Source organism: Muscardinus avellanarius (genome assembly GCF_963383645.1).
Source record: "Muscardinus avellanarius genome assembly, chromosome: 16".
Classification (NCBI taxonomy): Eukaryota; Metazoa; Chordata; class Mammalia; order Rodentia; family Gliridae; genus Muscardinus; species Muscardinus avellanarius.
This window is the reverse complement of record NC_137802.1, coordinates 10355794-10369728: the sequence shown is the minus strand read 5'-3', so window position 1 is coordinate 10369728 and position 13935 is coordinate 10355794.

Here is a 13935-nt window from a genome sequence, read left to right as displayed (position 1 = left end):
TGAAAGGGTCTTGAGCCAGTTGTGGTGGTGCAGGCTTGTAATCCCAGCATTTGGGAGGCTGAGACAGGAGGATCGTGTTTCGCAGACAGCCTCAGCTACTTAGCGAGGCCCTTTGCAACTCAGTGAGACCCTGTCTCAAAATAAAGAATTAAAAACAGGCTAGGAGCCGGGCGTGGTGGCGCACGCTTGTAATCTCAGCATTTGGGAGGCTGAGACAAGAGGATTGCACAGGTTCAAAGCCAGCCTCAGCTACTTAGTGAGGCCCTCTGCAACTCAGTGAGACCCTGTTTCAAAATAAAGAATAAAAAAATAGGGCTGGGGGTGCAGCTCAGAGGTAGGATGTCCCTGGGTTCCATCCCCAGTACTGCAAAAACAAAAACAAAAACAAAACAAAACAGGCTAGGGGTACAGGGTACAACTTGGAGGTAGAATGCCCCTGGGTTCCATCCCCAGTACTGAGAGAGAGAGAGAGAGAGAGAGAGAGAGAGAGAGGAAAAAGGATCTTTGCAAACAGATATTTACCATGCAAATAGGAGAGATTATTATGATATATGAAATTATATATCAACCCTGTTTCACGATTGTTCTTAAAAATCATTCCTTTGCAAAATTGCATGCTGCCCCCAAAGACTTGTTTGTTGGTGAGATTCCCAAATAGAAAATGTCATGTGTGTTCTCCTAGACAGGGACCTTGCTGTCTGCATTTTTAAAATTCATGCTTTTTTTTGATGCATCGTAAGCATACATCGCCTTGAGGTTCAGAAACATACAAGCACATACAAGCACGTAGCGTCCAGTTTTTTTTTTCTTACCCTCGTGTTGCAGTTCCCCAAGTGAGCCAGTAGAGGGCGGGCGGCACCTCCGCTCGGCTCACCTGGCACACCGCGGCGCCCGGGCATCCCTCGCTCTGTCCTGGCTGTGACCTGCACTCCTGTGCGCCGAGCAGACCACACACGGCGGGCAGTGGTTTTTCATCATGTTTACTGAAGGGAAAGGGAATTTAAAGGGAATTCTACAGAAATTGCAAACGACCAGACTGCTCATTCCTGGTTAAAGTCCATTCCAAAGTCTCTCCAGGTGCAACCTGTGGTCCGTCAAGTCTCAGCCCGCTGCCCCTAGGAAGCCTGATTCTGGTCCAGCCGGGTGCCTGCTTGCCTGCCTGTCTTCCTCGCTCTCATTTTTTCCACACTCTCTCTGGCTCCCCTTCCCCTCGTCCACCTCGGCATTCTCTTTTTGTATCTCAGGGGTTGTTGTCTCAGAGGAGAGCGGTGGTCCCAATTCTTTCACAAGTATTGAGGAAGAAAGGAGCTGTCACCCAGTCTGTGAAGGCTCCCTGCAAAGCTCCGGGCTCCAGCGTTTACCTGGGGACGAAATGCAGATAATACTAGCCATGGGTGTGTGTGTGTGTGTGTGTGTGTGTGTGTGTGTGTGTGTGTGTGTGTGTGTGTGTTAATAGTGCTGGAGATTAAAACCAGGGGCATTCTATCTCCTAGCTACACCCCGGCCCTATTTATTATTTATTTATTTTTCGGTACTGGGGATGGAACCCAGGAACATTCTACCTCTGAGCGACACCCCCAGCCCTATTTTTTATTGTTTATTTTGAAGCAGGGTCTCACTGAGTTGCGAAGGGCCTCAGTAAGTAGCTGAGGCTGGCCGTGAACCGTGATCCTCCGGTCTCAGCCTCCCAAATGCTGGGATTACAAGCGTGCGCCACCACGCCCAGCCAGTTTTCAACTTCTTAAAGCTCTATTCCCTGGGAATCAGCTGAGCTGCCTTTTACTTTAGATAAAGTGGGTCGCCCAGCACAAGGTCTTACAGTAGGTCCTCCATTAGCCGCCCAGTGGGCGGAACTGAAAATTCTGCAAAGCTCTCTAGCCCAAGGTAGCTGGTTTCATCCTGAAAGGGTGTTTTGTGTCTCTTCCCAAGCTGTATTTCAGCGATCCTGTCTTTCTCCTGGGAAATATATAAAGTGACTCTCACCGCTTTTTTTCCCCCCTAAAGGATCGTCCTGAAGTTATTTGAAGACAGTGGTCATGTCTCAAGCCATCTGTTGTTCTAGACTACAAAAGTGCTCACCTCCGAGATAAACAGTCACACTAGTTAGTTAACCTCCATGGGCAGGCTTGCCCTGTGCTGGCAATAAGTACTTAACAAGGACTGATGTGATGATACCGTAATTATAATCCTTGTAACGAATTCCTTAGTAGTATTTCTTAGTTAATCCTCACTGTGGAGGCGTACGGAGTGAGCAAAATGAGACAGAAACCCAAAATCGCTTCTTTTTCTCTCCCAGTCTTCTAATCCTATTCCTAAAATCACACCTGCAGATTTTTCTAGATATTTTCTATGTATGCAGGCACAACTATACATTTGTATATACATAATTTGCCCCTCCACGAATGGAGTTATAATAATAGGTACAGCTATGTCTTCATTTTATCCCTCATACGTGTGTGTGTGTGTGTGTGTGTGTGTGTGTGTGTGTGTGGTATTGGGAATTGAATCCAGAGGTATTCTACTTTTTTTTTTTTTTTTTTTTTTTTTTTGCGGGTCTGGGGATGGAACCGAGGCATTTGACCTCCGAGCTACACCCCCTCCCCTATTTTTTATTTTTTATTTTGAAACAGGGTCTCACTAAGTTGCAGAGGGCCTCACTAAGTAGCTGAGGCTGTCTCTGAACAGCGATCCTCCAATCTCAGCCTCCCAAATGCTGGGATTACAAGTGTGCGCCACTACGCCCGGCTGGTATTCTACTTCTGACTTACACCTCAAGTTCTTTTTTATATTTATTTATTTATTTATTTATTTTTGTGGGTCTGGGGATGGAACCCAGGGGCATTCGACCTCCGAGCTACACCCCCGGCCCTATTTTTTATTCTTTATTTTGAAACAGGGTCTCACTGAGTTGCAGAGGGCCTCACTAAGTAGCTGAGGCTGGCCGCGAACCGCGATCCTTCTGTCTCAGCCTCCCGAATGCTGGGATTACAAGCGTGCGCCACCACATCCGGCTTTTATTTTTGTTTTGAAGCAAGATCTTGTAGGTTTCTGAGAGTCTCTCTAGGTTGCTGGCACTGGTCTGGAGCCTGTGATTGTCCTGTTTTAGCCTCCTGAGTTCTCTGTATACACCCCCCCCATCACTCTTCCATCTCACAAAGGAGAAGACGGCCTCATTTTAAAACTATTTTTAAATTATTACCATGTTTACCATTATTACCAAAGAGGATCATACCGATGATATCTGCAATTTGCCGTTTTATTCAACGTTAGGTTCCTGATAGCCGAGTCAATGTGGTTGGCCCTACTTAATTTCTCGTGTTAAGTAGTACACCAGTGTGGCACCATACAGCAATGTAGCTACCAACTGTGGGTTGTTTTTTTTTATTGCTTCTATAGAAATGATGATATAAAGATTGTATATGTCTCCTGTTGTATTTACAAAATGGTTGTACTGAATGGTTGGCCATAATTACTAATTCCCTTATTAACATGCTGTGTGTGTGTGTGTGTGTGTGTGTGTGTGTGTGTGTGTGTTCTTGCTATAGCTTGGATAAGTGTTCCCCAAAGGCCTGTGTATGAAAGGCTTGGTCCTCAGCCTACGGTGCTAACGGGAGGTGGTGGAATCTTTAAGGGGCGGGGCCTGGTAGGAGGAAGTTAGGTCATTGGGGGTGTGGCCTTGAAGGAGATAGTGGACCCAGCGCCTGCCTTCCTTTCTCTTATTTGCTTGCTGACCAGCATGAGGAGAACAGCTTTCTCTATGACGCACTTCTGACATGATACGCGACCTTGCTGCAGGCCTGAAAGCAGTGGACCCATTGACCATGGACGGAGACCTTTGAACTATGAGCCAAAATAAACCTCTTCTCCTTATAAGTCTGTAACATTGGGTGTTTTGTCACAGCCACAGAAAGCTGACTATAATAGTGTGTCTGTGTGGTTTGTGTTTATAACTTCTTGGAGGTTACTGCTAAACAAATAAAGAGCATGTTTGTGCTCCTCATACCATCATTATCCTTCTCTTCTTCCTCCTCCTTCTCCTTTCTCCTCCTCCTCCTCCTCCTCCTCTTCCTCCTCCTCCTTCTTTTTCTTCTTTTTCTTCTTCTTCCTCTCTCTCTCTCTCTCTCTCTCTCTCTCTCTCACACACACACACACACCTCTTCTTTTTCTGACCTGCATGTACACACCATCTAGGTTCCTAAAAGAACAGGTGGAGCTGTGAACATGAAATAACTTCTGCTTTCAGATCTGCAAAAGTCACGAGGACAGAGAAACACCAAGGTCCTGCCTGTGGCTGTGGGACCATGGGCAGAGCTGCCCCGGGGAGGCGCAGACCGTCTCTGCTGCAGATGCATGTGTGTGGAAATGAGCATTCTCTTGGAATTCCAGCACGTACCTTTGTTTTTGCAGTGTCTCCGGCGGCTCCCCTGCAGTAATGGCAGAACTAAGTAGTAGTGACAGAGCCCGGTTGGCAAAAAGAGCTTAAAATATTTCCTATCTGTGTGGCTGGACCCCGCTGTGGATGAAGGGCTCAGCCTCGTGATGCACATCTTAGCTGTCACAGACACGTCCCGGGAGACACGCTCCCTGCAGCACTGTTTGTAATAGCAAAAATCTGGAGGCAGATAAATGTCATTCAATGAGGGAGTAGATAAGTACATTATAATGTGTTCATGCTCCGGACTATGACAAAGAAAGAAAAATCAATGAAGCAGGACTGGATATGTCAACATATCTGCAAATCCCCCAGACGTAATGTTGAGAGAGGATAAAGATGTTCCCTATGGTTCATTTGCTTAAAAAAAAATTGTGTGTGTGTGTGTGTGTGTGTGTGTGTGTGTGTGTGTGTTACTGAGTATTGAACCCAAGGACTCCTACCTCTGAGCTACACCCCAACTCTTTCTTACTTTTTATTCTTTATTTTAAAATGGAGTCTTACTAAGTTTACTAAGTTGTTGAGAGCCTTGCTAAATTTCTGAGGCTGGCCGGGCGTGGCGGCACAGGCTTGTAATCCCCGTGCTTGGGAGGCTGAGACAGGCGGATCGCGCGGGTTCGAAGCCAGCCTTGGCTACTGAGTGAGGCTCTCGGCAACTTAGTGAGACCCTGTTTCCAAATGAAGTATAAAAAAGGTCTGGGAGTATAGCCCGGAGGTATTTTTTTTTAGTGTTGGGGATTGAACCCAGGGGCATTCTACCCCCGAGCTACACCCCCAAACATATTTGATTTTTTATTTTGAAACAGGGTCTCATTAAGTTGCTGAGAGCCTCACTATGTTGCTGAGGCTGGCCTTGAACCTGCGATCCTCCTGTCTTAGCCTCCCAAGTATCGGGACCACAGGCATGCACTATCACGCTCAGCTGAACTTTCAGTTTTAAAACTAGGAGTGTCCTTGGCAAATCAACATGAGCTGCTCGTCAAGGTTGGCCATCCTAGATATTTTTTCTGTAGACTTCTTTGCAGTTTGAGCAAAAAGCTCTTGGCATAATTGACAGCCTCACCTGTCTTGATACCAGCTTGATATGACGGCAGCCATCTTTGGTTGTCACCACCGTGATTGATCCAGAGTGACCCCAGATGGTTTTCCCTGCTGCATAGTTTCCCAACATACTATGAGTAGAACAAGCCATTCAAGCATATGCCACCAAGCCAAGCTCTCCATTTCCTTCCTTTCTCTCTTTCTTTCTCTCTTTCTTTCTTTCTTTCTTTCTTTCTTTCTTTCTTTCTTTCTCCTTCCTTCCTTCCTTCCTTCATCCTTCCCTCCCTCCCTTCCTTCCTATCTTTTCTTTTCTGTTTTTTGTATACCCCCAACCCACACACACTTAAAAAAATTTTAAAGCAAGTTCTTGCTAAATTGAGGAGGCTGGCCTTGAACCCGTGATCCTCCTGTCTCAGGTTCCCAAGTCCTGGGATTACAGACGTGCACCATTACACCTGGCTCCGTATTTCTTTATATACCACGCTGCCTCCTGACATTCCTGGGACCTCTCTTTGAGGAGTTTTGTCTTTCTTGTGGCCGCCTTACTTTGTCATTGAAGAGAAATCGAGAGAAGAGGGGCGAGCTTGAAAGCGTGGACAGGATCGGGCTCTGCAGATCCTCTTGCCGAAAATCGTGCTCGGAGATGCACGGCTAGGGTGGGGGGGTTTGCTGCGTGTTACTGACCAGGTAACACTGGGTCACATCGAGTGTCCCAGTTCGGGTTAATTGAAGACTCCATCTAAAAGCCGCCAGGCTGTGGTTAAGGCTGAGCCCTGCCACAGTTTACAGGCACGAATGCCCTCAATTGTCCACGGGACAAGCACATTGTTTTGGCCAGGTGACCTCAATGGCTTTGTACAATTTGAGAACTGCTTTATTGGGTCAGTGGGAATGCAGCCTTTTGCTGCGTCGACCTGCTCTTCTTCCGACTTGGGTTTTGAGAACACGTCAGGCTGTATCTGTGCTTTGTATCTGAGTGTTTAGGGGTACGTGTGTTGTGAAACTGTCGTGTGCTTTGTTGCGTGTTGGGTATGTGTGTTGTGAACATCTTCCTGTATGTGTGGGGATGTGAGTTGTGCTGGGTGGGTGTCACATCTGCAGTGTGCTTGGGTGTGTGGTATCACTGTTTTATTGTGTGTTTTATACGTGTGTTGTGTGTTTCCATTATGATGGTGTGTGTGTGTGTGTGTGTGTGTGTGTGTGTGTGTGTGTGGAGAGAGAGAGAGAAAGAGAGTCCAGGAGGAAGGAATATTGGCAGCTTCTTACCAGAAATGGCAGGGATGTCAAAGAATCTTCTCTAAATTACTAATCTCTTCACCCAAGATTAAGCAAATAAAGTGGTCGGTTTTAAGAAGTCAGATCCTCCAGGACTCCAGAGAGACGTAGCGGCGGCGGCAGAGAGAGTGGAGAGGTTTAGCCTCCCATCAGCACAGAGATAAAGGGGCTTTGGCTCTGAATGACGGTCGGAGCAATATACTCTAATCCGATTACCAGGGAATCCAGTGTCACTCTACATTAATGGCGGAATTTTAAAAATGTGTGCTAAAGAGCCAGCGCTCAGCACCCGAACACTCGAATGAATGCTTGGGATGAGATGGCCCAGTCTGAGACCTGGCTAAGGGGCAGGAGATGGGGCTGCGCAGGGGTGAGGGGCAGAGGGCGCATCCTTTATGAGGGTCCTTGGTCTCCCAAGGCCTTGAAGGCCGGGTCTCCTCTGCTCAGAAGAGAGAAGGAGGGAGGGAAGGACAGGCGCTGGGGCAAAGTAAGGGGCTGAATTCAACACTGAGTAATTTTCACGTTCCCTTTTAGGGTGCCGCCTTTCACCTCCAGGCTAAAACAATTCCTCCCCACAAAACCGTCCCATGGGACCCGGCATCTTTTAAAGCTTTATTTCCTTGGAAGGAAAAGAAGGCAATGTGGTGTGAAGGTATCGCGAGGTGTGCTTCCACGGCGGAGGTAATTGATCTCTGAGGATTTCCCTGGAAATCCTGGTGTGAGGCTGGCCATGAGAATACAATTTGCAGGTAGCAAACACACTCTTGGGTCCTGAATTCCAACCTCTGGGCTCCTCTGTTTCCAATCCAAACCAGGTCCTTCAAGACCGAGGCTCATTATTTAGCGGGAAGGCGGATGTTTTGTGTATTTCCTTAATGAAAAGCTTATTGCTAGCGTAGACATCCAGGACTTTTATGGGTTGGCTTATGATTTGAGTGTAACTTCACCTGGAAAGTGGCTGGCAAAAAATTTCCCTCTAAATAGCCCTCCCCTGAGAGTTGGCTTGGGAGATGTCTTAGGAATCGAAGGCAATAAGCCTAGACGTGGTCTTTAAGGAAGGGACAGCCGACATTCCTTTTGAGAATCCAGTATGACATTAGGCCTGGACTGAGAATTGAGTTAACTTCCTTGAGTGCCAATAATTCACTTTTAGCTCTGGTGAGAAATCACACTTCAGAGGAAAAGGAGGAATCTTTCCACCCGTCTGCTTTTTCTAACACACATAAAAATGTGGGGTGATCTTTGCCTGTGCCTCCTCTTGTTATAGCAGTGTGGGGCCAAGCACACCCACCACTTTCTAAAGGATGCTCTGAACTGTTCTAGCGGGAGGTCAGTGATCCTTAAGTCTAGTGGATTATTAACATCACCTGAAGGGTTCTTACTGAACATAGAAATTCCCAGCCCAATACTAGGCCTGATCAGAACTTCAAAGGGTGGGTCTTTTATTTAAATAATAACTCCTCATTGTTTATTTATTTTAGCACTGGGGAGTGAACCCAGGAGCATCCTGCATCCGAGCCACACCTCCAGCCCCATTCATTTTTATTTTTATTTTGAAACAGGGTCTCGCTAAGTGGCTGAAGTTACCTTGAACCAGCGATTCTCTTGTCTCAGCCTCCCAACAACTGGGTTTATAGGCATGGTGCCACCATGCCCAGCTCTGTAAAAGAATGAAACAAGACCTCAAGGTAGTTTGGCTTCTTTTTCCTGTCTAATAACCGCCAACTTACTTTCTTACTTTCTTTCTTTCTTTCTTTCTTTCTTTCTTTCTTTTTGCAAGTCTGGGGATGGAACCCTAGGGCATTCCGAGATACACCCCAGCCCTATTTTTTATTCTTTATTTTGAAACCGGGTCTCACTGAGTTGCAGAGGGCCTCAATAAGTAGCTGAGGCTGTCCGCGAACCGCGATCCTCTTCTCTCAGCCTCCCGAATGCTGGGATTACAAGTGTGCCCCACCACGCCCAGCTTTCAACTTTCTTTTTAATTAAAACTTCTTTCTGATGTGTATGACGGCTATTTTGGAAGTCAGTCTATAGAGGGCATAGCCAATATCAGAAATGTCAAGATTTGTTCAAATCATTGTCCTTTTCCTTTCTGCCTCACAGCTGATGAACGAGCTGAGGTTCGAGTTGAGGACTTCTCAGGCTGATTCATGCTGGAAGAAGCAGAGCCACGTTTCAAATGCTGCGTTAGAAGATTCTCCAAACCCATGCTCTTCCTCTGATAGCATGTCCGCAAGTGAAGTGCATATGGGTTCTATATGCCGGGATTCCTCTTTCCTAGGTGTGTGTGTGCTGATAAGTCGGGTCCCTCCCCCATGTGAGGTCAGCGGAAACAGGAGGCAAAACCCCGGAAGTCAGAAGCGGAGATATCACGAGACTCCAGGTGCTTCGAGGCTCCAAACATCACGAGACTACAGATGCCGCGAGAGAATCGGCATGCCTATAAAACACCGGTGCCTCCGATCCACCACGTTACTCAGCTGGTTGATCAGGATTATGCGCAACTCTCCAAACACATGGCCTGTCTGTCCCTTCCCCCACGGCTGGCTGACTCTCCGGAGAGGCCAGGTCCAGATGAAACAGAGGACTCTGATAACCTGGTTGGTGTTTTTACCTCCCTCCTAACTCCCCTAACTCTATTTTCAACCCAACGTGTGTGTGTGTGTGTGTGTGTGTGTGTGTGTGTGTGTGTGTGTGTTACTGGGGATTGAACCCAGAGGAATTCTACCTCTTAGCTACACCCCTAGTTCACTTTCTTCTTTCTTTCTCTTTCTTTCTCTCTCTCTTTCTCTTCTTTTTTCTTTCTCCTCCCTCCTTTCTTTCTTTTTTTATTTCCTTTCTAACTCTCTCCCTCCCTCCCTCCTTCCTTCCTTTCTTCCTTCCTTCTTTCCTTCCTTCCTTCCTTTCTTCCCTTCTTTCTTTCTTTCCTTCGTTCTTCTTTGTTTTGAAACAGGATCTCTCACTAAGTTGCTGAGGCCGTTTTAGAACCTACAATCCTCCTGTCTCAGCCTCACAGCTACTGGGATTACAGGAGTATGCCACCATTCCTGACTCCTACATAGATTTTTATTTAACTTTCTGTAGCCTCACAGGGTTCATTGCATGGTTGTTTGAAGTTACAGATTGCCCCAGAAAAGAAATGGGGTCAATGTCTCCCCTAGACCATGCAGGCCCTCAATCCCCTATGATTACTGTGTCGGAGGCTAGAGACGCTGGTGTTCTCAGCTGAAGTCCAGCTCACCAGCATGGATTGCTGTTCCTATTTATGTCGGTGATTTGCTAGTTCTCTCATTTTTAATGCCAGATTTACTTTGCACTCAAAACAGTTGAAAAGAGGCTGTTAAATTTAGGAAGAATATCTTCTTTTTCCTGGAAGGGATCATGGTTAATTTGGGGCCAGTCACTTTAAAAGATGAGTGGAGTATGCAACATTCAAAAAATAAGTGTAAGAAGCCAGGCATGGTGGTGCACACTTCTATTCTCAGTACTTGGGGGGCTGGGACAGGGGGATTGCAAGTTTAAGGCCAGCCTTAGCCACATAGCAAGGTTCTCAGCAACCTAGTGAGGCCCTATTTCAAAAAATAATAAATAAAAAGGGCTGGAGGTATAGCTGGGAAATAGGAGGTAGATGGCTCTGGGTTTAATCTCCATTATCGTCAAAAAGAAAACTAGATGTCAACCACTAAGCCAAGCATGGGAAGGAGGGATGGGGAGGGAACGGGGTGGGGATCCGGTAGGGGCTAACTGGGCGATGTATGTACATGTATGTCTACAAAAGTATTTTCTTTATACCATTATGATGTATGAATACATTGCACCAATAAAAAATAAATAAAAAAAAAGAAAAAGAAAAAGTAAGGGTCAGAATGGAAAAAGAATTTTGGACAAGAATAGTATGGTCTGAGCCAATGACTGGAGTTAGTGGATTTGATTAGAGAAGGGGACAGAGAAGACTGACATTGTATAGAAGAAGAGAATAGAATGCCGGTGTGTTTTAAAATAGGACATCTAGAGGAAAATTAGCTTCTATTACATTTTAGGAAGGCTCTCAGAGCTGCCCCAGTTGCCAAAAATAAATAAATAAATAAATATAAATAAATAAATAAATAAATAAATAAATAAATAAAAAAGAACTGTGGCCAGGTGTGATGGAGCACACGTGTAATGCCGATACTTGGGAAACGGAGATGGGGGATCGTAGGCTTTAGAACAACCTCAGCAACTTACCAAGACCCTCAGCAACTTAGTGAGACTGTTTCAAAACAAAAAATTAAGATAGGGCTGGACATGTAGCTCAAAGGTAGAATGCTCCTGGGTTCAATCCCAGTACCAAAAACAAAAGAAAAGAAAACAAACCAAGAACAACAACAACAAAAAAAGAATTTGTAATATAGTGTTAGTAAACCTTGAATAAGAAATAGATGGAGTTTACTGATGATAGTGTATTCCTAAACTATAACTTCCTCGAGGCTGGTAATGACTTCCACATGTAAACCCTTGCCCTAGAGCTATCTAAAACAAAGTAGGGCGGTGATTGCAACTCTTAGGTAAAAGTTAAGACTGGAAGAGTCTAAGCCAAGAAGGGGGCTTTGGATAGCAGGAACTCCCACCTCTTCTGTCCTGAGGGAAAGCTGGCAGCCCCGGGAGCACCATATTTGGAAGTTTACCCCATTCTCTTTCAAATGGCTATATACCAAAACCTTAAAAAAAAAAATATGAGAATTGGGATAATCAGTAGGCGAAGAAAGGAAAGACCACAGCTAAATCTGAGCCCACAGATGTCAGTAGAAAGAAAAGAACCTGCTAGCAGGAAGCTAGATTCCCAGCTATTTCCTCCGACAAGAATAGGACTTTATTGATTCTGCTTCTCCTCTTTGTCGGGTGCAGAGCCTACCAGGACCCACTGAATGGGCCTCTTACCCCTGGGATTTCCATATCAAAAGCTGACCGTTGGGCTACGTTGGCCTCCCGGGCAGTCTGACAGCCAAAACCCTAAAGTCTATGACTGCCTGTCAAGCCACAACAGAGACTTCCTAACCTGTCTGTGCTCAGAAATTTATTCTTTTCAAATAACTCGGGAGAGAGGAATCTTGGGATGGGAGTTGCTGGGGTATAAGACCCTTCTAGTAGCCTTTTGGTTCTGGAGGTGAGAGGGGACCTTAATCACCAGCTGAGCTAATGATTTCTTTGGTGGGATCTGGAGTGAACTGTTGGGAAAACAAAATATGTCAATGTTTTCAGTTTTTGCCTTTGTTGCCAGCTCTTCAACTGATTTCACGGAACCCACAGAGTCGGATGGGGAGAAATGATTTCTCTGATGTAAACCATTAGTCAGAAAAATAAGTCTTCCCCACCCCTTTCCTTTCTTCTATTCCTCCTTCCTTCCAAAAAAATTTCTCCTTCTCTTTCTTTTTTTCCCGCATTTTCTTTCCCTGCATGATAAAGGGCTTGGGAACAGTAACACCTCATATAAACATATATAGGACATTCCAGTAAACGTGAAATATCTTGGTTACTAAATGAGCTTTAGCTAGGGAAGCATAATGGAAACCCTTTTTATTTTATTATATTATGGTGAGTGCTACTCAACTATACCTTCAAGTAATACTGTTTTAAACTTTACTTTTTTTTTTTTTTGTACTAGGGGTTGAACCCAGGGGCATTATACCCTCAGCCCTTTTTATTCTTATTTTTTTTTTTTTGAAATAGGGTCTCACTAAGTTGTTGAGACTGACCTCAAACCTCCTGTTTTAGCCTCCCAAGTACTAGGATTACAGGTGTGTGCTGTTATGCTAGGCTTAAGATATATATATATATATATATATATATATATATATGCATATATGCAAATATATATGTATATATGTATATATGTATATATGTATATATGCAAATATATATATATATATGTACATACATACACACACTGTTACAGTTTGAGAAGATATTGTGAAAGATGGATGTTATTGTCTAGGGAAACTGTCCCCAGGGACCTTTGTTAGACCCCTGGGAATAATTCCCCCCCCAAAAAACACAAAAACCACGGGTTCTTGTCCTGAACTAAGGATAGATATGCAATAGCCCGGACTCTTGCTGAAGATTCAAAGGAATTTATTAAAAAGATAGAAACATAGAAGATAGTTACAGCCTCATGGTATGAGTGGGTGCTTCAAATAAAATCACCCAAGTACAAAACACGGAACAGACTTTTTATACACAACATCCTCCATCTTGTTTCATGTAATTCTGACGTAGTCCTTGTAAGGTTCCTTACTTTCCCGCCAAGATGTCTCCTTTCAGGAAGGTCGACCCCTCCTCCCATCCTGGCTAGATTATCCAATTATGTAAACCTGTCTTTAGAGTGAGGATGAGGAAGTCCTAGTTCCCCTCTCCTATAGACTTGCTAATTACCTGTAGCTAGGTTAATTTACATTGGAATAGTTGCCTGCTTCTAGGCAGAAACCAAGTCCTTTCACGGATCTGCCCCTCACCCAATTTTTTAAATATATTTATTAATAATCAGAGCTTTCTCAAATCTTCATCAGCATGGTGGCACATGCCTGTAATCCTAGCTCCTGGGAGGCTGAGATAAAAGGGATGCAAATTTGAAGCCAGCTTTAGCAACTTAGAGGGCCCTCAGCAATTTCAGGAGACACTGTGTCAAAATAAAAAGTAAAAATAAAATAAAATAAAAAGTAAAATAGGGCAGGGGGTAAATAAACTAAAAATAAAATAAAATAAAATAGCTCAGAGGTAGAATGCCCCTGGGATCATCTCTCTCTCTCTCTCTCTCTCTCTCTCTCTCTCTCTCTCTCTCTCTCTCTCACACACACACACACACACACACACCCACACACCACGGAATATTTTTGATCTGAGATTAGTTGAATGCATGCTTGTGGATCCGGCGGGTAGGGAGAAATATCCCAACTGTGCTATGCATGCGTCTACCAACAGTTGACAATTGGGACCTTGGTCTAATCCAGCTGTCTCTTCTCTGGTCAAGGTTCTTCTTGCCTCTGTCTTTTCTTACTTCTTACTACCCAGACATGCATTTGCTTAGTGAACAACCTGTGTTTTGGGGTCTTTTCTTCCCCATACCTTGTTTTGAGGTTTTCATGTACTTTTATGGTGTTACACAAGAAGCAAAGTCAACTCTGTGTAGCTTTGTTCTCTCTTCTCAG